The sequence below is a fragment of the Sphaerodactylus townsendi genome, linkage group LG03 (assembly GCF_021028975.2).
Source record: "Sphaerodactylus townsendi isolate TG3544 linkage group LG03, MPM_Stown_v2.3, whole genome shotgun sequence".
Lineage (NCBI taxonomy): Eukaryota > Metazoa > Chordata > Lepidosauria > Squamata > Sphaerodactylidae > Sphaerodactylus > Sphaerodactylus townsendi.
This window is the reverse complement of record NC_059427.1, coordinates 164723024-164749917: the sequence shown is the minus strand read 5'-3', so window position 1 is coordinate 164749917 and position 26894 is coordinate 164723024. Positions and strand designations below refer to the sequence as shown.

Here is a 26894-nt window from a genome sequence, read left to right as displayed (position 1 = left end):
GACTCTGCCAACCTCCCTCTACCCAAAAAGCCTGACCCCGCCAAGTAGTAAATCCAGCCCAGCTAGTCGAAACTAATTCAGGTGGACCACCGCTTGGCTGGCAGGCAGGCAAACCAACAGGAGAATCTGTCCCAATCTGTTGTTAAACTGTTTGTAGTTAATAATTTTTAAAAAAACTTAAAACAAAAAAAGGCCCACCATGAACAAGATAGTCCATCATGATTAGAAATGCAATCAGGTGATAAAATCACAGGTGACAATCTATACGTTCACCAAAATTTCTATTAGAAAGGGGTTCTGCCTAGTATGAAGCAGTCCTGAACAGCCCCTAAAAGTCACAGTCATACATCTTTTTCTAGAGAATTGTTTAAAAGATCTGGGATTTTTCCTTCTTATTTTCCTTCTTCTTTACTCTTATTTTTAACTCTTTGACATTCTCCAGTATAGACTGACAAAGATGACATAGGATGCTATATCATAAATGTAGAACTTCAACAGATCTTCAACACACCATTATTATTGTGATGGCTATTATTATATACATATTTTACAATATATTTAGATGGACATTCCAAATAGCTACCGTATATACTCATGTATAAGTCGAATTTTTCAGCACATTTTTAATGCTGAAAAAGCTCCCCGCGACTTATATGCGGGTCATTAAATTTTTTGTGTGTTTTACTTTTGCCCGGCCAGCAGGGGGGGGTGCAGTTTTATGCTAGTGGCACCAAATTTTCAGGAATGCCCTCAGAAGACATACCATTGATGATACCAGCCAAGTTTGGTAAAGTTTGGTTCAAGAGAGGATTAACGTTATGGATTTAAAATGAAGTCTCCCCATTCCCCATTGTTTTCAATGGGAGCTATTAGTAGATGGGGCTACCCTTTTGAGGGTCCATAACTTTGGACCCTCAGAACCAAACTTCACCAAACTTGGCTGGTCTCATCAGGAGAGTCTTTTTATGATACCAGCCAGGTTTGGTGAAGTTTGGGTCAGGATCCAAAGTTATTGACCCCCAAAGGGGATGCCCCATCCCCCATTGTTTACAATGGAAGCTAATAGTAGATTTTCCATTTCTGATAATATCCCTCTTAAAATCTAAGTTGGGTTACATTTGGACATACAGATGATGATGAGGAATCCAGTTTTGGAGGATTTTAACTCTTGTGTTTTAGCTTGGTTGCTGGTTGAGCTAAGGTTTTTGTACTTTTAAAGTTATTGTTGATACCATATTGTTCTTGTTGACCCTCTTTTCCACTTACAGAGCCAGTTTACTGTTTTTCTTTGAAATAAATATTCAAAAACATTTAACCTACTGATGCCTCAATTGATGTAATTTTATTGGCATCTATTTTTATTTTTGAAATTTACCAGCAGCTGCTGCATTTCCCACCCTCGACTTATACACGAATCAATAAGTTTTCCCAATTTTTTGTGATAAAATTAGGTGCCTCGACTTATATGCGGGTCGACTTATACGCGAGTATATACGGGGTATATTGACCTGAAGACAAAGCTGAAACCCAAGTCCATGTAATACTCTTTATTTATACTAACAAAAGTGACACAAAACAATGTGTAAGCTTTTGAGTTCTACAGAACTCCTCATCAGATTAGATGTTTAATGAGGCAGAAGGAGAAAATTAAAACATTTACTATGAAGATAGCTAGATAGTGTATTGTCAAAGGCATTCGTGGCCAGAATCATCTGGCTGTTGTGGATTTCTGGGCTGTGTGGCCATGGTCTGGTAGTTTTTGCTCCTAATGTTTTGCACACATCTGTGGCTAGCATCTTCACAGGCATGTCATGACAAGATGTGTTTCTCTCTGTGGCACCAACACATCTAGCAATTGTTCCTTTTAATGTTTTCCTCTATCTATAGCTGGCATCTTCAGAGGCATGCCACAATAAGGTGCATTTCTCTCCGTGGCATCAACACACCTCACCGTGACATGTCTCTGAAAACACCTGCCATAGATGCGGGTGAAATGTTAAGAGCAAAAACTACACAGCGTGGAAAACCCACAACACACAGATTGCTAGATTGATTGATCCATTGATCAATACCCTGAACGGCTGACCTAAATCCTTCCAAGTATGTGCTGGATCTCTCACCAGAGTCGAGAAAAACTGTTTTTCAAGGGGTACAAGGGGATGCATTTCCCCATAAAGTTATTTCCAGAAGAGAGATCTGGAAGGCCTCCATCTGGGCAGGTATCTTGCCAAATGTCCCAAGTCCTAGCCATGCAATCCAGAACACTGACCGAGACTGGAGTGACTGTTCTGGATTTGCACTGGATACATTCCTGGCAAGCGAAAGTCTGCTTTCCCAAGATTAAGCTCAGGCAACGTGGAGCAGATCATTTCCGCTGAGGAGCGATTCCCTCCCAGAGCTTTTCTTTAAATCTTGTGACATTGTCTCCGGTCCCTTGCCTCTATTTTTTTTTTTTGGTTCAACTCCGGCTCAGCACTTTATCCACAGTCCCTTGCCTTCCCCCTCTTCTTTGAGCGCTGGGTTAGGAGCTGCTCAGTTCCAGTCCGGCCGGGCGGAGGTAAGGAGCGCGCGGCGGCTGAACTCGGGGGTGCAAAGGAGCGCTTGCAACTTTTTTTCCTACAGAAAGAAGTCTTTTTGCTCCAGCTTTTAGCAGCTGGGGGTGGAGAGTTGGAGATATGCCCCGGGCGGGAGAGCAGTATTGATCGCCATCGAAACTTTCAAAAGGGGGAATTTTTTTCTTCCAGGTTTCTCTAGAGCAACGTGAGCAACCGAGAATCATGCTGTTTTGCTTTGCAGTAGGAAAGCACCAGAAATCTCCCCCTTTCAGTGTGTGCTATAATCCATGCTGTAATAGCACCATGCTGTAATAGCACCATGGAAAATGCTACTATTTCTGTAGGGGGGGGGGTCTCCTAAAAAAAGCATGTGTTTTTTCGACTCACATTATTTTATTGTTAATGTGCAGTTCTCTAGAGTGTGGTTGAAAGAGGCGTTTGCAAAGAGAAGTCTTCAGTAGTAGTATGGTCAAGCTGGAAATCCAGTCACTAACTATTCATGGTGATTTTTTAACTTGGAGCTCAGAAAGCGTAGAAGCCTTGACTAGAAATAGAGTCCTCTCCTCTCCAGCATAATGGATGAGAAAACCTCACTTAAATCGTCAGTGTAATCTTCATTCTTGAACTGACCTCTTTGTAGAACTCTGTGCAATTGATGTGTATCAGTTTTATCTTACTAACCTCAAATTTTACATTTCTGCCATCTGGGTCTTTACAGTACAGTAAACCTTTATTAGGCATAAATATCTGGGTCTCTGTCCTGAGTTTCTATAGCTTTGACAGGTTTTATTTTTTTAAAAAAACAATTCCTTTTTGAAGGTGAGGAGAAGTTGGCAAAGGAGCTGAACTTTGGGATGGTGTATTTTATTTGGAGTGGGGACCCCCATAAAGCCACCCCATTGTCCGTCAATGTAAAACTGGCTCCATCCACTCTTTTCACAGATTGATGCCTGACATCCAAATATTAGAAGCGACTCCAGAGAAAAACAGGAGGGCAGCCCAAGAGAGGGCATGATAGCGAGGAGGGGCTATTTCTGGCATTGTGCCTTTTTTTTCCTGTAAAAGAAACAAGCCTCTATTTTGCAATTCTAATAATTCAGATGAATGGGCAGGCAAGTTCCCCCCTGCCTTCTACGCAAACTCAAACCATATGACGGAAGCGGCGATCTTGGCACGCTTTCTTGAACGCAAGCCCCCTGAACACAGTAGGACATATTTCTGAGTAACTTACATAAGACTACATTGTTGTAATGGCAAACAGAGTTTACACCCAGCGAGGCTTTTTCACTGCAGATTGGTCATTATTTCTTGTTCTTCTTGATTATTAGTATTACTAGGGTTTAATTTCTCTCCCCCCCCTTTTTTTTAAAGGAGTGAGACTCAAGCGATTCTGGAAGTTGCTGCCCCACCCACCCACTGCTGATCTACAGAGGTTGCTTGAAATCTTGAAGTGTGTTGAATTACACTTCAAATTGAAATGCTCCTTATGTAGGGAGGGGGGGGGAGACTCTGGATGTGATCAGCAGTGCGTGTCTTTCTGATTCCGCAGGGCAACCTTGTTAGTCCAATCAAAGCAACGTCAAAAGCCTGACCAACATCGCAAGGCACACGTTTGTGTCAGCCCGAGACTTCTTGGTCAGATCCATGAAGTGATGCATTCACTTGATGTGGAGATTTGAAACCACAGCCATAAAAGCACCCTTATTTATTTATTTGTTAAATTTATAGGCCGCCTCACCCCCGAAGGGCTCGAGGCGGCTCACAATGTAGCTGTACACTAGGATAGCAAATCAATACAACACAAACTTAAACCCATTAAAACTTAAGCAGCAGTTACTAACAATAATATAAGTTAAAAATTAAAACAACAGAAGTTGTTTAAAAACAGGCGCCCGATCTGAAGACAGCTCAGAAGGCCCTTTTCACAGATTGAGATGTGTTGCTGAGCACCTGGGAAAAATACGACCCAGTCAAAATGGCAAATAACCTGCTTCTTTTTAAGCCCTTCATGTGCCTTGAGACCAATTTCTAGTATACAAAGGAGGTTCCAGTGGCAGAGTGGCAAGGGGCGGGGGTGTGTTATGCACTGGGCGCACTTCTGGGGCGGAAAAATGCCCCAGGGCCCTCCCACTTTTCCTTGCAACCTCCCGCAGTCCCCCCGCGCAGCCCCCCCGTGGCACCCTCCCCGCCCCTTCCCACATTTACCTTAGTTACTTTTCTTTTCTAGTACTTTTTCAGGCTGAAAAAAGTGGCCTATTTACAGTTCAGGCTCAAAACACGGCCTGAGGAACTACAGTTCCCAGGAGACCTTGGGGCTCACAAAGTCACCTGGGAAGTATAGTTCCTCAGGCAGTTTTTAGCCTGAACTGTGAGGAGGCCACTCCCGGGGCTGGAGTCATTGGCTTCCACTGGACTTTCAGCTTGCAAACGTCCCCAGCACAGCCCTGTAACTTACAGCACAAAAACGCGTGGCATAAGTCTCTTTTTCTGTGTAGCAGTGGGGGGGGGGCATTCCCGCTGCTCGCTGCGCCACCCAGAGCTCCATTGGGAGGTGGTGTAGTACCGCCTCCCCTGCACAACCCCTAGCCACTGCAGAGCTCCCTCCCTTCCGGATTGGGTAGTTTTATGTTCCGACTGGCCTTTTAATGTTGGGTTTTAATGCATCACTTTAAATGTGATTAATTCATCACTTTTAATGGTTTAGTAAGCTGCCTCTGGCAAGTTCCAAAGAGAAGCAGCATAAACAGTGTTTTACATAATACATGGATTTCGCGTTGCAAAGGCCCTGTGTACCATTTTAGGAAAACTAGTTTTCCCGCAGTCACATTTGACTGCAGAGAAAAACAGGGTGGAGGTAGAGCCAGCACGGTACAGTGGTTAAGAGCAGCGGACTCTAATCCGGAGAACCAGGTTTGATTTCCCATTCCTCCACATGAGTGGAGGACTCTTATCTGGTGAAGTGAATTGGTTTCATGAATGAAGCCTGCTAGGGGACCTTGGGTTAGTCAGTTCTCCCAGAACTCTCTCAGGCCCACGTACCTCCCAAGGGGAGAGGAAGGGAAGGAGTTTGTGGGCCTTTCCCCACTTACCTTAAGCCCTGCGCCACTTGAGGAGAGTAGTGCGGGGTCCCCCGGTTCTCCCCACGAGAGGGGGCGGCGACAGTGCAGCTGCCCCGCCGCTGTGCTGTCGCGCCCCCTCAGCGCGTGGCATCCCTGGCGCTCTTGCAAAGGGTGCCTTTTGATGACCCCGCGCAGAGCGTGAGGTCGTGGGGCGCCAGGGCGTGCACCAGGGATGCCGCGCGCTGAGAGCAGCGCGCAGCATAGGGGGTATAGGGGAGAGTGGGGAAAGGCCCAGAGAGTGCTTTGAGACTCCTTATGGTTGAGAAAAGCAGGGTATAAATCCAAACTCTTTGTCTTCTTTTTGCAGGTCAGCATCAGTGAGTGAAGGTCAAAGCATCTTCCCATTGATCCTGTCCCTCAAACATCTTTCCCATCAGACATAAGTCATGGGGAAATATGTGTTTGGTTTTTTTTGCAATATCATGGAGTTGCAACTCATAAAGCGAATCAGTGTTAGTCAGTGTTGGAACTGCACTGGGAAGACCTGGGTTCAGATTCCTGCTCAGTTATAAATTTCACTGGCTGTCCTAGGACAGCGGTGCGGCTATAGCGCGAGGTGCACAGAGTTAACGATCATGTGGAGGCAATGGAAAATCACCCCACGCGCTGAGACTTACATTAGGCTGGCCTGGGCACAATCCTTTACCTGGGAGTAAGCTCGGTTGCTGGCAATGGAACTTTCTTCTGAGTAAACCCTCTTAGGGTCGTGATTCATCCATTTGAAGCATTGCACAGTTGCCTCACCAAGCTTACTCCCGAGTAACGCGTGCCTCGGAGCCAACCATTTTTTCTAAACTAAAACCTCAGTATTCAAGTTAAATTGCCGTGTTGGCACTTTGCGATAAATAAGTGGGTTTTGGGTTGCAATTTGGACACTTGGTCTCGAAAAGGTTAACCATCACTGTCCTAGGACAACTGAACATTTCTCAAGCTATCCTCACTGCCATGGTTGCAGTGGGGCCTTAAAACGAGCTTTTTGGAAGAAGGGTAAGAGACAAATCTGCTGAATACATTTTAGGTTTGGGTAAATCCTTCTTTTTGCCTTAGAGATGGAGGGAAGGTAAAATCCATGACTGAATTTGAAACAACATTTAAGTATTTCAATCTTCCTAGTGGAATTTGGAATGTAGCTGGCCTGTTAGGTGAAGAGAGGCTGTTTCCCCACAAGTCTCCTAAAACGTTTGTGAAATTTTTTCAGTCCCCCCACCCCATTTTGTTTGCACTCACCCCTTGAAATGATTCCTTGCAGCCAATATGGGATTTTCCCCTCTTTTTAAAAATTCTGTATTGAATTGATGCTGCAATACTTTACCGCCTCATGCTGCAGTCTATATTCCTCATATACTTGATGCTTCAAAGATTGCTGTACCCCCAAATAAAAGAACAAGCAGAGAAGCGCTGCAAATAAATGGGCAAAAGGAAACCAGGTGAGCTCAGAAAACGGCATTGAGGAGGAAGTTTAGGGAAGCAGAGAAGCGTGGGAAATTTAGTCAATAGATCGCACAGCAACGGAAGGCGTCTTCACAATATTTCAGCCGGAGAATCGTTTTCAAAAGGAATTCACTGAAAACTTTTTGAGGCTGGAAATAAAATGTCTGTGGGGTAAAAACAATGCAGAAATCTATAGAGGAAACATTTTATTTCTCGCCTCAAAATGTTTCAAATGAATTGCACAGAAAAGCCCAGAGAGTGCCAGAGAATGTGCATGAATGGACAATTGCCAGTCTTATTTGTAGGGTGGCCCCGTCAAGGAAAGTTGCTCAGATAAGTGGGACTGTCACAGCGGAACATAGCAGGAGAGGCAGTTCTTGCATGTTTGTGGGCCCAACATCTTGAAAGACTTTGTACGTGATAAGCAGCACCTTGAATTGAACCTGGAAACGGATCGGTAACCAACAAAGTGTTTGCAGAAACACAGTGATATGCAGATTCCTCTTTGTGTCCAATAATAGCTGGGCCACGGCGTTCTGAATCAACTGCAGGTTCCAAGTTGTCCTTAAACAGACCCATGTGGAGTTTATTTGTGTTGTTGTCTATTTAATGCATCTGCCATGCTGCTGTATCTGTTGTTCAGGTTTAATGACCAATGCCACGATCATAAACATTTACGTATAAATATATGGGATCATCAACCTGGCAACTGGTCGGAGCTTGGGAGGCAGGGACATAAGGGAACAGTGGCAGTGTAGGCATCATGACACCACTTCCAGGAAAAAGTGGAAATGAAGTCATGTCACTTTAGGAATAGCTGGAAACTCTATGGCAAAACATAGTTTCTAGCGATTCCTAGAGCCAAGTGATGCCACTTGCAGGCTTCCCCTGGAAATGACATCATACTGCATACAATACTGGCAGGGTTTTTTTTTTCCTACCAAGGCAACTCTAGTGAATGAAGGTGTCTGTTCTACTGTGCAAGTGCTCTAGTTATCTGAGGCCCCTTCCGCACACGCAAAATAATGCGTTTTCAAACCATTTTCACAACTGTTTGCAAGTGGATTTTGCCATTCCGCACAGCTTCAAAGAGCACTGAAAGCAGTTTGAAATTCTGCATGTGCGGAATGAGCCTGAGATAAGGAGGTTGTATCCTCTTGCTCTGGAGTCCTGTGTCTCATTCCAGAATCCCATGTACATGGTCCAATGACATGGAACATGCAAAGTTTCTTTTTGACTGAATAGGGAAGCTTGATGTAGGCACTGAAGATCTAACCACTTAGCTATCCTGCCCCAATCAAAGATTAATTGCACTGAGGGTTACACATCTGTGGCAAACTTCGGAGTCAGGACAAAAAGCTCTAATGCAGTGGTTCTCAACCTTCCTAATGCTGCGACCCTTTAATACAGTTCCTTGTGTTGTGGTGACCTCCAACCATAAAATTGGTATATATAAAATAGAAAAAGACCGTTTTCCAGTGGTCTTAGGCGACCCCTGTGAAAGGGTCATTTGGCCCCCCAAAGGGGTCGCGACCCACAGGTTGAGAACCACTTCTCTAATGAGATTCCTTCAAAATGGACCAACCACTGTGCTAGAAATCTGCCATGGTCAATCCAAGTTTGTAGTTTTGTGAAAGACAATGAGCAAAGGAAGAACAGATAAACATTTTAAAATGCCACTGTGGAGCCTGTTGCTTTCAGTGATGTCTATTACTGTGATGATGAGTAAACAGTGAGCCAGAGTGGTGTATCGGTTTAGAGTTGCCGACTCTAATCTGGAGATTCAGGTTTGATTCCCCACTCCTACCCATGAGCAGCGGACTCTTATCTGGTAAACCAGATTTGTTTCCCCATCTACATTTCTGCAGGGTGACTGTCGGGCAGTCACAGAACTCTCTCAGCCTCACCTACCTGACAAGGTGTCTGTTGTGGGGAGAGGAAGGGGAAGGAGTTTGTAAGCTGCTTTGAGACTCCTTACAGGAGAGCAAAACGGAGTAGAAATCCAAACTCTTTTCTTCTTCTAAATAGCACAAAACAGAATCAGCATGACCTAAGTTCAATACAGGCCTCTCTCCACTTGAATAGTTGGATGTGTTTCTTCTCTTCCTTGATAAAGCCCCTCGTTGCAGTGTTGAAATGACCCTAATATTATCGAGTAAGCTTATTAACTGATTTTTTGCTGGTTAACCTGGCAGCTTCACATCTGTTGCTCCTGTTGCCAACTGCTTTGGCACTTCCTTGCTTGAATGTATCCTAGAAAGTGTTGCTCCGTGTTTGCACTCCTTTCAATGCAGGTGTTCAAGCAATCCTGTCCCTCTTCGGCCCCTTCCGCGCATGCAGAATAATGCACTTTCAGTCCACTTTCACAGCTGTTTGCAAGTGGATTTTGCTGTTCTGCACAGTAAAATCCAGCTGCAAAGTGGATTGAAAGTGCACCATTCTGCATGTGAGGAGGGGGGCTTAGTGTGTCACATGGAAACAGCCTTCTGCTAAACATGTTCCACCAATAAGTGAGTACTGAGAACCGAAAGGTCCCAACTTTAGAAGAATGTTCATAGTGGGTGATGTTGTGGTTTAGTTCTCTAGAGGCAACGTGCAAGTTCCAGCAGCAGTAGAAGGCCATTGCTTTCAGATCTTGCACGTGAGCTCCCAAAGGCACCTGGTGGGCCACTGCGAGTAGCAGAGTTCTGGACTAGATGGACTCTGGTCTGATCCAGCAGGCTCTTTCTTATGTTCTTATCCCATAAGTGTACTTCACACAAGGAAGAGGATGCAACAGTGGCGTAGGAGGTTAAGAGCTCGTGTATCTAATCTGGAGGAACCGGGTTTGATTCTCCGCTCTGCCGCCTGAGCTGTGGAGGCTTATCTGGGGAATTCAGATTAGCCTGTGCACTCCCATACACACCAGCTGGGTGACCTTGGGCTAGTCACAGCTTCTCGGACTCTCTCAGCCCCACCTACCTCACAGGGTGTTTGTTGTGAGCACTGGCGTAATGCCCATTGGGTAAGGTGGGCAGCTGCCCAGGGCATCACCTTGTGGGGGGCATCAAAATGCTGGGTTCGTTTTGGGGTATTTTAGTGGTTTTCCATTTGTGGCCTGCAGGGGGCGCAGTTTTTAGGCTAGCAGCACCAAAATTTCAGCGTATCATCAGGGGACAGTCCTTATGCTACCCCCCAAGTTTGGTGAGGCTTGGTTCAGGGAGTCCAAAGTTATGGACTCTCCCAAAGGGGTGCCCCATCCCCCATTATTTCCAATAGGAGCTAATAGGAGATAGGGGAGGCTACAGTTTTAAGGGTCCAGCACTTTGGCCCCCCTAGAACCAAACTGCTGCACACCACCACCACCAAACCTGGGGGGGTATCACATCCAGGGCGATCTCCTGATGAGACCCTGAGGTTTTGGGAATTGCTGTTTCCTTCATGAGAAATGTGCCCCCCCCCCCAGCCTACCAACCCCTTGGACAGCAATGCAGAAAGCTCAATGCAGAACAAGGATTCTTGGGCAAATTTCTAGGATGTTCCTACAGGGGGTGCATTTTTGGACATATACGGCACCATAATTTCAGGGTATCATCTGGAGTTATCATGATGACACCTGCCTGCATGCCAAAGTTTGAGTACCCAGTTTGAGTTCACTTGAGGGAGCCAAAAGTTATGGACCCTCAACACTGTAGCCCCCATCTCTACTAACAAAAGAATGGGGGATGGGGCACCCCCTTTGAAGAGGTCCATAACTTTGGACCCCCTAAATAACTACACCAAACTTGGCGGGGAACATGTTTCCAGATGATACCCACAATTTTGGTCCCGGTACATCAAAAAATGCACCCCCAGCAGGAACATCCTAGAATTTTGCCCAAGAATCTTTGTTCTGCATTGAGTGTTTTGCATTTTAATAAATGGGGGTTGCAGAGGCACATTTCTGAAGACTGAGTCTCAAGCTTTTTGCCTAGAGTCCTATCAGGGGGCTGCCCTGATAATACCACCCAGGTTTGGTGCGAAAGTTTGGTTCAGGGGGGCCAAAGTTATGGACCCTCAAAACTGTAGCCCCATCTCCTATTAGCTCCCATTGGAAACAATGGGGGATGGGGCACCTCCTTTGGGAGTCCATAACTTTGGACTCCTTGAACCAAACCTCACCAAACTTGGGTAGTAGCATGCAGACTGAGTCTCCTGATGTGGTACGTGCTGATATGTCTAAAAATGCACCCCCTGCAGGCACCAATGTCCTGGTGCAAAAAAAAATTGGTCGTGGTGGAGTGGCCGCCCATGGGGGGGGGCGGCATCCAACTCAGGTTTTGCCCAGGGCTACAGTTTGCCCAGGGCTACCTCGTTACGCCCCTGGTTGTGAGGGGGGAAGGGCAAGGAGATTGTAAGCCCCTTTGAGTGTCCTACAGGAGAGAAAGGGGGGATATAAATCCAAACTCTTCTTCTTCTTCTTTTAAATGCTGTGGAGATGTGTGGACAAATGACTTTCATTTCCCGTTTTCTCTCTGGTTTGAAGCACCTCAGAGCCAGATTTGCAAGGCGGAAAGAATGTCCCCAGCAAATAAGTGGTGTGAAATAAGGATAGGACCAGCAGAGAAGTTGGTATGAATTAGGGATGTTCTTGAACTTCTGTTGGACTGGAATAAGTAACCTGTTGAACATCTGGGATATATTGGAAAAAGGGAAGACCTGTCTGTCTTCAGTATAGTACCTGGCTATTTATATTTCAGCAGAAGAATATTTAGTTTGTCAAGGAAAATCCCCAACCATCAGAATTTGGGAGATCCTGCATTCTAGAACATGGTTGTGTGTTCTGCCAATGGTGTTCCTCCACCATTGGCTGCTGATGTGGAACAGCCATCTCGTCATTATTTTGTGTTCCTGTAGCTGGTAAAATTTCACTGTGATACAGTTTGATTTCATCCACATTTTTTTCCCCTCTCTAGGTCACTTTTGAGTTCACTGTCTGGCTTTTAAAGGGAAAAAACACAAAAGAAATTTTGACAGTGTTGTTTTGGAAGTCAGCTGACTTGGTTGGGGGGAAGTGGAGATTTTTGGAGCAGAACGTCAACACACACCTTTGCTCTTCAAGCCAAGCCAAGATGGAGTTCCTACATACATGGTAGGTGGATTTATGTGTGGAGGGTGACTAATTGTTCGAGTCTGAATTTCTTACCTTGCACTGAAGTCCTAAGCAGAATTATACTCCTCTGTACTGTCTCACAAAAATATGTTAATAGATTCCCCCACCACAGAACTCAACATGCTGGACCTTGTATTGTTGAAGGCTTTCACGGCCGGAATCACTTGGGTGCTGTGTGGTTTCCGAGCTGTATGGCCGTGTTCTAGCAGCATTCTCTCCTGACGTTCCGCCTGCATCTGTGGCTGGCATCTTCAGAGGATCTTCTGAAGATGCCAGCCACAGATGCAGACGAAACGTCAGGAGAGAATGCTGCTGGAACACGGCCATACAGCCCAGAAAATCCATCGCTTTTATGCTCGAACTTCTTTGTTGCGGAGAATGCTCCGCCTGGTGCCTTGTGCCTTTATTGCCCTGTTCGTTGCTTGGTAATCGATGATAGTTGTTCAATGAATATAAATGCTCTGTGGCGCAAAGTGCTATGCTAAATAATGGTTTTACGACAAAGGCAGCCGCATAAAAGTGAATGATAATTCCACCGTGTTTGGTTAGGGACTATAAACTAATGCGGAAGCGCTTCGCCAGGCCTCTTAACCACTGCACCTCAATGAGCGCCCTGCAGGTAATATCCTGCTACCTGAGACGTGGTATAACTGCTTTGAAGGCCCGCTTAAGATCAGCACAGATGGCCATATGAACAATGCTCCCTTAGCAGACAGCCAATAACACGAAGCGCTGCGGTACTCGGTGAAATTCTTATGTGTGGAAACAAATGAAAATATCTCTACTGTGATGGTATCTGACTTCCGTGAGTTCTGTAATTACTTATTTTTTTATTGTTCCACCGGCCCTTTGGGGAGGCTGGCCATGAATTTGCCGTCCCCCGTGACGCCCCCCTCTGATTTCATCTGTACCATTCTCGGCCTTCTTCCAAGTTTCCTGAGCTGCCAAGTCTCCCAGCTTCTGAGCTGGGATCAGGCACTGCCAATAATTTCTCTGTGTTGCTGCTACTGTGTTTTAAACCATTTTAATGTTTTATATGTTTATTTATTTATTTATTGGTTGAACTTATATACCGCCCTCCCCCGAAGGGCTCAGGGCGGTGAACAACAAAACAGAAATAGAGCACATAAACCAAAAACTAAAATCCATTAGATATTAATTAAATTGGCTCTATATAAAATAAAATAATCCCACCCCAATTAAAACGCAGCATATTTTATCAATATATATTGTGTGTTGCCTTTTTGGCCTTGTTGTTCGCTGCTCAGAGCCCTTCAGCGGTTGGGCGGAATAATAATGATAATAATGATAATAATGATAATAATGATAATGTAGTAGAAGAAGAATACTGCAATGACCCAAAGGTCTGCCGTTTTCTGCTGCAAGAGATTGTGGTGGCCGTGGAGCACATCATCTGCTGTTGTAAAAAAATAGGCTAGCAGCAATGGTGCACTGGAACCTTAGCAAAAAGTACGGCCTGCCCTGTAGCAAGACCTGGTACGAGCACAAGCCAGAGAAGACCACAGAAAGAATGAACAGGCAAAAATAGCTCTGGGGACTTTAGAATACAGACGGACAGACTTTCTGGCGCACGGCACTGGACATAACGTGGTAGAGAAAAAACATGTTTGAATCATAGATGTTGCTGTGCGGGTTTTAGGAGTGGAGAGGACAAAGAGCTGGAAAAAAAGATCACAAAATACAAGGACAATACCAGAATTGAAGTTGAACGATTGTGGCCAAAAAAAGAACAGCAGTAATCCCACTAGTAGTGATTGCTCTACGAGGAATTAATGAAATCTTGAAAATACATCTGGAAAGCCTAAGCTTGGACAGAACGTGGTCCACATGCTGCAGAAAGCAGCACTTCCTAGGAAGGGCTTCACGCATTCCTGCATGACCTACCTCTAATATCCTAGGTCCTTAGGAAAAGGTTTCCGATATTCAGAGGATGAATTCCAGAACACTTGTGCTGTGTTATGTTGTGGCATAATAATAATAATAATAATAATAATAATAATAATAATAATAATAATAATAATAATAAAAATAATATTGCAAGCTGATTCATCATCAGTCACAAGGTTTTGAATTGATTGATGGGCACCTTGAGTCAAGGGGTGGCCAGGAATGGCACCGCTGCAGCTCCACTCTGCTTCTCCAAAGAACTTTTCAGCAGCACAGGGAGGCAAGAAACAAAAAAAGGCTCCCCACTGCTGAAAAGCCCTCCACTGGACTGGATGGACTTCTACCACCCATAAGGACATCATGGGAGGCAGTGCCAGGGTGAAAGTTGAGTCATGTTGGCTCCACCCCTAACCACGCCTCTAGAATGCCCCCGCGATGCCGGCAGAGCCAGTGGGGGGTACAGGGATGCTGACGTGGCACTCTGCATTGTGTTGGCATACCGGGAGGCTGGAGCGACCGCCCGCTGGCAGATTTACCCCTCTGCTGGGGTAGGTGGCGCTTTGGGAGCCTCGCTGCCAGTTTAAAGGCTACTCCTCCTCCTAAACCGCTTTCAAGCACACTCTGGATTGGGATGTTAGCCCATTAACTTGTGTCATTTATTACTGTGAAATCCTAAAGGGAACTGGGCTTATCCCTGTGCAAGCAAAGTATCCCCAAGGAGGCATGAGTTTGGGAGCCAGTATAGCTGCCTTCTCTGTTTTTTGTTTTGATGCTTTTGGAGTGGGTAGCAGAGTCTCTGGATTGGGAATTAGCAACTCTAGCTAATTCTGACATCGGCTAGGAGGTAGAAGGTGCTCAAAATGATGAGCAAAGCGAAATATGCACTCCACTCTAACCCTGCAGATTTCTGAAAATGGAAAAAAATAATAATGTAATGACTGGGAGTTCTGGCCCGGATGACCCAGACTACCCCAATCAAATCAGGTCTTGTAAGTTAAGCAGGTTGGTACTTGGATGGGAGACCACCAAAGAAGTCCAGTGTTTCAACGAGGAAGGCTGTACAAGGTTAGGCAATGGCTTGTGTTCTGCTACCCCCCCCCCCCCCCCCCCCAAGTGACTCAGTTGGAGGTGCCCTGTTCTCGGCTTGGACAGAAAGGTCGAGACACAAGCCAATTCATAGCAGTTGTGTGGCTTGTTTATAGAGAAAGACAAGCCTCTAACTCCTCCCCGGCTCTAAGGGGTTACTTGCTTGTCTGCTGATGATAGGAGCTGTAGACTGTGTCATGCTGGTTTCTTTCAGTTGGGCACTGTCTCACTGCTTCCTCACGGCTCCTGTTGATCTTGAGATCTGCACTCTGGATGCTGATAAGGGGCCGGCTTTGCGCTCTCTCGCGAGTCAGGGGCCCTATGGACTCCTCTTTGGATCACCATATGGACCCGTGAACTTTCTCTTTGGACCACCATATAAAGATATAGACGTCCGCGACTGATAAAGGGACTAACTACCCTTAGCCGCTCAATGAGACTGACTGACTAACTAAAAACAGGGGATGCTGGGTAAGGAGAGGAAATTGCCTACTGGGAAAAGTCTTAAAGGGGCGAGGACTAGCAAAAGTACCAAAGGAAGACGCAACAGGCAGCAAAACGCTACTGACTGTGCTGAACTAAATTTTAAAAGGGAAATAACCAAAGGCTCTGTGGGGGCATGACAGCAAATCACCTCTATTCATCTCTTGCCTTGAAAACGCTATGGAGTTACCATAAATCGGTTGTGACTTGACAGCTCTTGCCACCAGCAATAAGTGGGAGGAGAGATTGCACAATATCAGTCATTGAGAAACTTTACATGCACATCACCCAGCTCATAAGCAAATACACTTAAATATAAATGGCCAGATTAGTGCAGTTACCACAAGTGTGAGTTTGGAAGACCCAGGTTCCAATTTTGGCCATAGTGTTAGGTGGCTGTGGGCAAACCATTATCTGGGGAGGCAGCATGATGTAGTGGTTAAGACAAGTGAACTCTAATCTGAAGAACCAGGTTGGATTCCCCACTCTTCCACATGAGTGACGGACTTTTATCTGGTGAACTGGATTTGTTTTCTTTCTCCTACACATGAAGCTTGCAGGGTGATCTTGGCCTAGTCACACTTCTCTCAGAACTCTCTCAGCCCCACCTACCTCACAAAATGGAAGAGGGGGAATGGGGAAAAGGAGAAAGAGAAGGAAAAAAAACAAGAAATGAAGAGGAAACGGAAGGTCGGGACCAGTTTTCTTGGGGACAAGACCTTAATTAGACCAGAATGGAAAACAGCATGTTGGGACTAGATTTACCACTGATCTGACCTAAAACCACTTTTTAGCTGCTTCTGTAACCCTATAAAATGTCACTCCTACTGCCTTAACAGTAGGAGTACCCTCACCTACCCCCAGCACTGATTTGTGCCTCTAACAGGGGCAAAGTGAGGGGGAACTGCGTCCAGGGCACGTGTGCACCCCACGCCCATGCCCACCCCAGAATGCCCCTGCCATGCCCCTGCACAGGCACGCCCCCAGGGCATTGTGCACCCCACCCTGTTGGCGCTACGCCACTGGCCTCTAACAGACTGAGCTGAAGAGGTAGAGATACTACTCTGGAAAGATAGGGAGTGTGTTTGTATATGCTGCCTGGTCAGGTCATCCAGTTCTGAGCCAGGAATGTCAGGAACGTGTGGCACCTGTGCTGTATAACTAGGCCACTCATGCTGTAAATGGTTACTCATGACCAAGGCTGTTTAGTGGGGCGGGGCGGGGTGGGGTGGGGCGGGGCAGGGAGAAGCAGCTGCATCGAATCACAGAAGGAAAAGAGAAAGAACTCTTTAGCCTCTGTGGCAATTCGTTCACCTTTGAATGCTTTCCACCTGTTCTTTTTTTCTGTTAAAGTATTAGAAATGAAAGGGGATTCATTTAAAATGTTTTGAGGCTGGAAATAAAACGGGGGTTTTTTTTTGGGGGGGGTCAAAACAATGCAGGACTCCATGGAGGAAATGTTTTAGTTCCTGCCTCAAAATGTTTTTAAAAGTTTGTGCAGAAAAAGCCATTATGTCACTTTTATTTCCCGCTATAGTAATCTGGTGTTTTCATCTGTGCTGCTGCTTTGAATTCTCTCTGTCAATGTGTGCTTCCATGAATAACTGGCGAAAAAACTGGCATACTATTTAAAAAAGAAGATCTTCCTGAGGGTACTCATGTTCTATTACATGGTAATTGTTTTCCTCTAAGTATAGTTGCTATCTATAGAAACCAATAACATAGTGAGGCTGCTTACAAAAGCTCTTGGAACATAGAAGCAAGGGCATTCATTAAAATTATATCTCCTCTCAGAGCTAAGGGGGTATACATGGGTGAAATTATTCCCCCCCCCCCCATAGTCCTATGAGAAAAGTTCGTGCTGTGAGAGGCTTACTGGCTCATAAACTGTATGGCCTAAAGCAGGGATCTGCAACCTGCAGCTCTCCAGATGTTTGTGGACTACAAATCCCATCAGCCCCTGCCATGATGGGATTTGTAGTCCATGAACATCTGGAGAGCCGCAGGTTGCAGACCCCTGACCTAAATCGTGATTCAAACCCAGATCACTTCAAGCGAATTCCCCAATATTCTAGCAACTTCACGGCAGCACCTGTAATTCCCGGGAAAAGGTCAGTTATTATACAGCTGCACAGCTGTATCACCGAAATAATGTTCTGATCGGATTTTTACGTATAAAGGTAAGATTTCTGTGCAGAATTTTGAAACTAAATGCAATTTGAAAATATAGTTTGGAAAGCATATGAAATGCGATTTCATTTTAAAAAGAGAACGGTCTTTTAAAAAAACAACAACCAACCCCAAACCTATAATTGACACAGTTGACTTATCCTGTGTAATAGGTGAGAACTTGTTTGTGTTTCCGTGTGTCCACAAGAGACAGAAATTGATCTACCAAGAGAAAGATCAGCTCAAGGAATTTGAATCACCCAAAGGCTTTTCAAGGTTAGAGCAAAGATTGGAAGGAGCCAGTTAGCAGTTCTAAACCTGCTGAAATGCAGCTAAAGTGGGCCTGGAAGCGTTATATCTGACCCGCGCCCAGACCCACATCCGGACCGCCGGACGACCCTAACTAACCCCCCTGCCGCGCAGGGGAGCGAAGGCGCCTTTGAAAGCCCCGCAGAAGCTGGTTGCCTTGGCTGCAATGTGCGGGGCTTTCAAAAGCGCCTCGCATCCCTGCCTTTTCGCCTGGCCCTCCCACAATGGCGCTACGGTACGTCTTATGCAGCCCCATGGAAAAAATAATGGCCCACCCCTGAGCTAGAGGGAAGTGTGCAAACAAGTAACCTCCTGTGACATTCCTTACAAGCATTTGTCACAGATTTTCAAGACATCTGTAATCAGTGTGAATATTTGCAGCCACCGTGCACGAGATTTCTCAAAAAGAACGCTTGATCAGTATAGTTCCAGCTGTGTTGCAGTGCCGCTGTGCCTTTGGAAATCATAAATTTGGTCTTGCTTACTTGACACATATTCCCTACAAACTGGTGACATCTGTTGATTTAGACTATGATGTGCTGTTTATTATGCATCAGGCCAGAACAAAGGCTGAAGAGAGACTCGAGCATGCAGAAAGGATATGGAGTCTGGCAGCTTCATAAAAAAAAAACCCATCCATATCAGATGCTTTGCAGAGCAAAAAACTTCCTGGATTTCATATCCACTCTTTGTGTGTGTGTGTGTGTGCATGTGTAAATGTAATCAGTTTTTCATTCATTTTATTGATAATATAAATAGTATTTTGAATAGAATGTATGTTGAATGCTGGGAGATTGTGTAACGGGTATTTCTTTACTGACTAGCATTCGGGGTGCTTCGATGAAGTGACGTCTTTACCCCAGCACCGATCTCGATACTCAAATCATAACAAATATTTCATATCCTCGTCCTAAACGCATTTTGTTTGTCCCGCTAAACGGTGGCATTTCCATACGAGCGTCTGCATTACACGAAGCGTGCACAGAGCCCAGTCCTCAACTTCAGTTGTTGCAGCCGAGTGACGTTATGTCGATGCTGGGAATTCTGAGGTTGAACCTTGAACCGCAGCCCATAAAGCTATCCCATTCCTCATGGGGACTGCTGGTACTAGCCAAGGGTTTCCATCTCACGGGGACATCTGCTGTGCTGTAAGTTTAAGGTAAAGCAGTGGGTCATTATTAGTCTATGAAGTGACATCATGTCACAACGTTTATGAGGTAAACTTTTGGGCCTTTCTGCACAAATCCCTGAAAATGTTTTTAAAACCGTATTCAATCCCCCCTTTACCCCAACGTATGTCCACACTCGCCCCCTCCAAATGATTTCTGGCTGCCATTTTGTGATTTCTCCCCTTTTTTTTTTTTTTATTGTGTTGCCTGAACAATTGCTTCCATGCTTCCCAGGTTTGGGCTATGACTCTCTGTGCCTTCTATCGTCCATCCTTCAATGATTAGCCCTCCCAAAATAACAAATCCTGTAGGAAAACTGGGAAAAACCTGTAGGAAAAACAGGCAAGAGGCGAGGAGTGAGCAGAGAGAATGGTGTCAATGAGGAAGTGCAGGGAAGGCAGAGAGGCGTGGGAAACGTCTTCAAGGGACTGCACATGCAAACGAAGCCATTTTGAGAACATTTCAACTAAAGAATCATTTGAAAGGGCATTCACTTAAAACATTTTGACGCTGCAAATAAAACGTTTTGCGAACCAAAGGGGGATAAAAACAGTGCAGGCTACTCAGAGGAAGCGACATAATAACGCGCTTCAAAAGAATGTTTTAAAGTCGATGTCTGTCTTGGAATGGAAACAGGGGTGTTGCCATTGCAACCACAATTAATCTACATTTGCAGGAAGTAGTAAACTGGTCACAAATTGTGCCCCCATGTTTGGAGTAATTGATCCAAGGCAAATAGAGCGGGAGCACTATGAAGACGCAGATGTCCCTATTTACACTATGCCCCCACACTGCAAAATGATAATTCAGTTGGGAAGTCCAGAGTTTGACATCACCAAAGTCTCTTTTTATTATTGGTACATTAATCATAGTAGCAAATAGCAGTAGTGCAATCCCAGTGGATCATTAGCTTACAGGAACTTTCTTCCACCCGAAAAACAATATTTTCCTTCCTTCCCAAACACTATATGATGCCTGCTTTAGGAATCTACTCCCTCCTGCCGGTTTTTAATGTTCCTGGTCAGCAAAATTTGAAGTGCTTGTTAAAACATGCAAAAAAACAAATTGGAAATCAAAACCCCATTTATATAATAAGCCACTCTTCTTGATTTGCACTGGCACACACTTTGTATCTGGTCATCACCATCCTAAAGGGTGATTAATTAATCATTAATTAATCATTAATCCTAATGATTACCGCCATTCTAAATGAACTTCTAAATAAATTTATATGACTCTCTTGCAGTAATTATATAACCTATATTTGACTGGCGATTTATAATCAACTTTTCTCTTAGATTCTTTGGCCCCTTCCACACACGCAAAATAATGCGTTTTCAAACCACTTTTACAACTGTTTGAAAGTGGATTTTGCTATTCCACACAGCTTCAAAGAGCACTGAAAGCAGTTTGAAAATGCATTATTCTGCATGTGCGGAATGAGCCTTTGTTGTTTTGTACCATTTTATGTTGTACAATAAGTACTGTTTGTGTGCCTGTGTATTTTGACCTCTAAAGGAGACCTATCAGGTGCTGTGTGTCAGTTAGAATCATACTGCAAATCGCATAGGCCGTTTCTGCACTGCTGCGGTAGGAAGCGCTCCCCGCGCCCGGCAGAAGTTCTGCCGGCGTGGGGGCGGGAAATTGCTCAGCGCGCAAAGCGTGTGCGCAGGCGAAGGGGAGGCTGGCAGGCGGCTCCGCGCGGAGCCGCATCTGCGCCTTCCAGCCCCACTCACGGTGTCCTCCTGCATTAAGCCTGCGGAATGTCGCAGCCCATGCCCACGCTGCCCTCCGACCCCTGGAGGTGGGAGGACGGTGTGTTGATTGCGACGCCCCGCTGGCCACGAGGAGGACTACCATAAGTGGGGCGGAAACGAGAGACAGCGTCTTCCCGGTGACACTGTTCACACCGCGCGCGCGGGGAAGACGCTCCCTCCCCAACAACAACCCTTTAAAGGGTTGTTGTTTAGAAACGGCTTGAGCCCGCAGAGGAAGGAAGAAGAGTCAGGTCGCCGCTGCTGCGTTGCAGCAGCGGCGCCTGTGCGAACGGCGGCCTGGGGGCGCCTTTTTTGGCGCCCCCAGGCCGTCATAAATGGGCCGTGCAGAAACGGCCATAGAGTTGGAAGAGACCCCAAAGGCCATCCAGTCCAACCCCCTGCAATGCAGGAACACACAATAAAAGCACTCCTGACAGATGGCCATCCAGCCTCTCTTTAAATACCTCCAGAGAAGGAGACTCCACCACACTCCGAGGTCGTGCATTCCACTGTCAAACAGCCCTTACTGTCAGGAAGTTTTTCCTGATGTTTAGGTGGAATCTCTTTTCCTTCACCTTGAACCCGTTGGTCCTAGTCTCTGGAGCAACAGAAAACAAGTTTGCTCCCTCACCAACATGAATTTTAACTCTGTCCTCTGGGGTATTAGCTACCCCTCCTAATTTGGTGTCATCTACAAATTTGATTAGCATGTCCTCTATTGCATCATCCAAGTCATTGATAAAAATATTGAATAGCACTGGGCCCAGGACAGAACCCTGTGGCACTCCACTAGTCACTTCTCTCCAGGATGAAGATGAGCCATTGATGAGCACCCTTTGAGTTTGGTCAGTCAACCAATTACAAATCCATATAATTACTAGCGTTGTCTAGTCCACATTTCATTAGTTTGCAAGAATATTATGTGGCTCCTTGTCAAAAGCTTTACTAAAATCAAGGCATGCTACATCCACAGCATTCCCTTCAACTACCACGCTTGTAACTCTATCAAAAAAAGGAAGATGATTAGTCTGGCATGACTTGTTTTTCAGAAATTCACGCTGACTTTTTGTGATCAGAAGCAATCTTTTGATCCACATTCCTACCAAAATACTACGATGTTAAGTGTTTAACGTTGTTTTTAACATTATTTCTTGTAACAGTGTAACAAAGATTTATTGTGCATATTTTTCATTTTAAATTATTCCTTCTGCTTTTCTCAACCTTTTTTTACAGTTTTCCGTTAGCACGTCTAAGTATCGAAGCTGCATCCAAGTCTTTTTAGGAACAGTGGTTAAATGCCTAGACAATTAAGACATTTTGTTTCTTTCCTTTCATCCCGTTCCAAAGAGTTTTACTCCATTCTGCACTCTAAAATTGATCACAGAGTTGCTATGTTGTAACTTTTCAAAAAGGCCCAAAAGCTGATTTTGACAGTGATGGTAGATTTCAGACCCCCCTTCCTCCTGGGGAGGGGAGTCCGCAGGAAGCCCAATAATCTGCCCTGGGGATTCAGTGGGCTGGATCCTGCTGGGAGAGAGTCTTTGGGGAAGGGGGAGGCAATGCCCCCACAACTACCGTATATACTTGTGTATAAGTCGACCCGCATATAAGTCGAGGCACTTAATTTTACCACAAAAAACTGGGAAAACTTATTGACTCGCGTATAAGTCGAGGGTGGGAAATGCAGCAGCTGCTGGTAAATTTCAAAAATAAAAATAGATACCAATAAAATTACCCGTAGTTAGGGCATCAGTAGGTTAAATGTTTTTGAATATTTATTTCAAAGAAAAAAACAGTAAACTGGCTATGTAAGAATTGGAAAGAGAGGGGTCAACAAGAATAATATGGTCCTCAACGAAGTAACTTTAAAAAGTACAAAAACCAAGCTCAACCGGCAATAAGCTAAAACTACAGGAGTCAAAATCCTTCAAAACTGGATTCCTCAATACATCATCATAGCTAATGTCCAAATGTAATAACTTAGATTTTAAGAGGGATATTGTCAGAAATGGAAAATCTACTGTAAGCTTCCATTGGCAATGGGAGCTGCTGCAGGGGGGTCAATAACTTTGGATCCCCTGACCCAAACTTCTGGACCAAACCTGGTTGGTATCTTAATGAGACTCTCTTAGTGAGACCAGCCAGGTTTGGTGAAGTTTGGTTCAGAAGGAATCCCAAGTTATGGACCCTCAAAAGGGTAGCCTCATCTACTAATAGCTCCCATTGAAAACAATGGGGAATGGGGGCACCTCCTTTGGGGGTCCATAACTTTGGACCCCCAGAACCAAACTTGACCAAACTTGGCTGGTATCATCAGGAGTGTCTTCTGAGGGTACCCTGAAATTTTGGTGTTGCTAGCATAAAAACTGCACCCCCTGCTGGCCGGCAAAGAAAAAAGAACAAAAAATTTTTTAATGACCTGCATATAAGTCGAGGGGAGCTTTTTCAGCATTAAAAATGTGCTGAAAAATTCAACTTATACATGAGTATATACAGTACCGTGTTTCCCCGAAAATAAGACAGTGTCTTATATTAATTTTTGCTCCTAAAGATGCGCTATGTCTTATTTTCAGGGGATGTCTTATTTTTCTGTGTTCTGTTGGTCGGACATGCTGCCAAACAAAAACTTTGCTATGTCTTACTTTTTGGGGATGCCTTATATTTCACACTTTAGCAAAACCTCTACTATGTCTTATTTTCCGGAGATGTCTTATATTCAGGGAAACAGGGTATAATGGGGGCATTTCCCCCTTCCCCAAAGCTGCTTCGCCTCCCTTTTACCACCCCCCTTTCTTTTCATCTTTAAATAAGAGAGGTGAATTAACCTACCCATGAATTGTTTTGTTTTATTTTATTTATTTTTATGTATTTATATATTCGATTTGGTAAACCGCCCTACCCCCGAAGGGCTCAGGGCGGTGTACAAACATGACAACCAATACAATGTCATTAAGAAGAACACAAATCGGATAATCCCAATTAAAACAATAAATACAATACAATAAAAACAGTAGCAGTAATAACCCATCCATAATATACTAAATAGACGACGTCTGGTATTATACCCCAGGAGGGGACCGGCTGATGTTCAAGTAAGCAGATGGTACATAGGGCAACAGAGGGGGCGGATTCAGCGGCCAGCCTCCCAAAAAGCCCAGTGGAACAGCTTGGTTTTACAGGCCCTGCGGAATTCCCCAAGGTCCCGCAGGGCCCGAACAGTTTTAGCATCTTCATATACGAGTTTTATCATTTGTAATTTTGTTTGTGGTGTTAGCCTCTCTGAGCTCGCTCCAGCAGGAAGAGTGGGATATTAAATCTAATAATAATACAAAACATAAGAGCTGCATCATTGCAGTACATTTGAATCTTTCCCCCTCGATGCAACCAGTTTATGATTCCCCTATGTCTTTCCAGGTCTGTAGGTTGTGCTTGGACAGTCTAATGCTAGGCACTGTGTATCACTGGTGTCCATTTCGGGGGCGATGCCACTGTGATGTAAGTTAAATTATGTTTTGCTGTTTTAATTTTGGTGCCATGGAAAAAGATTTCTTTCCTTTCCCCTGGCCCAGCTCTCAAAATAGGTGTACTAGACAGCAGCCCAGAGAAACGTCCTGTTCTTTTAAAAGCTTGACATCTTGACAGTGGCGTAGGAGGTTAAGAGTTCGTGTATCTAATCTGGAGGAACCGGGTTTGATTCCCTGCTCTGCCGCCTGAGCTGTGGAGGCTTATCTGGGGGAAATCGGATTAGCCTGTACACTCCCACACACGCCAGCTGGGTGACCTTGGGCTAGTCACAGCTTCTCGGAGCTCTCTCAGCCCCACCTACACCCAGCCCTCACAGGGTGTTTGTTGTGAGGGGGGAAGGGCAAGGAGATTGTAAACCCTTTGAGTCTCCTACAGGAGAGAAAGGGGGGATATAAATCCAAACTCTTCTTCTCTTCTTCTTCATCTGTGAATGCCCCTATGTCCCGTTCCTCCTCCTCCTCGTCCTCCTCGTCCTCCTCCTCCTCCTCCACCACCACTACCACCACCACCACCACCACTACCACCACCACGAGTGATTAAGGAGGAGAGGAAGTCTCACCATGCATAAATGAGACCCATTTGGCTCCTGTAGTACACTACACATGCACAAACGATACTGCTGTTTCTACCGTGTTATTGCTGGAAGCCTTGAAGTATACATACCGGGGCGGATTCTACCACTCTATTCTACCACTCCACTGAAAAATATTTAAAGCCTTCCTATAGCTTAATGGGGCCATCTTCCAACTTAAGAGACTTTCCCTCCACTGGAAAAAACCACTTAAGATGCAAGAAGGCTCCCTGAAGGGTGGTTGTATCCTTGTTGTCGTATATAAGTTGATACCTGACATCACGGCCTGCAATCTCTTTGAAGACATGGGCCTTGAACTGAGTGTAAGACTTCAAAACCTTACACCAATTTTTTGGTTTGTTTGTTATGATGTGAGGCACCAAACTGTCAAAACTGAAAGTGGGAGCTGGTGGAGTAAAAGTGAAGTTCTCTTTGGGGAAGACTCAGGTGCTATGCAGGTGGCTGAATTCCTGTGCAAAACAATGCTTAGAACAAAGAGTGAGATCGCATCCTTTGGTTTACTCTAAATTAGGGGCGTGCACACCAAAAAGTTTGGATTGATTTTGAATCTGGATTCGGGGAATGCTTTTTGCTGTCCCTATTTTTTGTTATTTTCCTTACGGTTTTAGGGTTTCTTTCAGGTATTTTGCGGGGAGGGGGGGGTCCGGAATATATAGGACCATTTCAACAAATGCTGTCTTTATTATCCTTCTCCTCAGAGACAGCAAGAACAGGGAGGAAGGGAAAGATAGAGGAAGTTGATCTCACCAAACAGCTGTTTGGCAGCATCTCCCTCCCTTTACATTTTAAAGAGCCATTATTTTCCAAGGGAAAAGGTCTCTGATCTCAGGCTCCTGGTCTGCCTACATATAAAATTATGACTTTTTAAACTATAAAGGAATTGGAAACAGCCACTAACAGCTGATTTGCTAGATCTGGCTGGGAAGGTTTACTGCCCATACAAAATAATGGAACAATTATTTCCTATGGATAGTACCAAGGCCAGGCCTACTTCTCATAGGAAGTAATGGCCCTTTTAATATTTAAAGAGAGGGAGATGCCACCAAACAGCTCTTTGATGGACCAGCTTTTTCTCTCCCCCTCTGGGTTCTTGGTGCCAGAAACCCAAAACACTCCTGAAATTCCAGGTTATAAATTGTTTTAATTCCTGGAATTTGGGAGTGTATAATCATTTCAGATATCCCCAAGATGAACCCCAAACAGCTAATTTCCCGTTTACTTGTGTCTTAAGTATATCTTAGTGTACACTCCTATTGTCAGCCTCTGTGCATTCATTGGGTCTTCTTCTTCATCTACTACTATTACTACTACTTACTACTACTACTACTTCTACTTCTACTACTCCTTCTTTTTCTTTTTCTACTTCTACTACAGAGCAGCAGTGGCATAGTGATTAAGAGCAGGTGCACTCTAATCTGGAGGAACCGGGTTTGATTGCCCGCTCTGCTGCTTGAACTGTGGAGGCTTATCTGGGAAATTCAGATTGGCCTGTGCACTCCCACACATGCCAGCTGTGTGACCATGGACTAGTCACAGTTCTTCAGGGCTCTCTCAGCCCACACTGAGGGGGGAAGGGAAAGGAGATTGTCAGCTCCTTTGAGTCTCCTTACAGGAGAGAAAGGGGGGAATATAAATCCAACTCTTCTTCTTCCTCTTCCTC

The 26894-nt window shown here is 45.0% G+C and overlaps 1 protein-coding gene across 3 annotated transcripts in view; it reads left to right on the top strand.

Moving 5' to 3' along the window:
• Positions 1-2396: 2396 nt before the first annotated feature.
• The window catches only part of TMEM100 (transmembrane protein 100), a 30166-nt gene continuing 5668 nt past the window's right edge, over positions 2397-26894 (top strand). For 2 of the 3 annotated variants that reach the window (XR_007244100.1, XM_048491921.1), the window contains exons 1-3: positions 2397-2557; positions 12040-12215; positions 24532-24612. The gene's annotated coding sequence lies outside the window, so the exon portion shown is untranslated. The remainder of the gene's footprint in view (positions 2558-12039; positions 12216-24531; positions 24613-26894) is intronic. The other variant, XM_048491920.1, reaches the window with a different exon arrangement.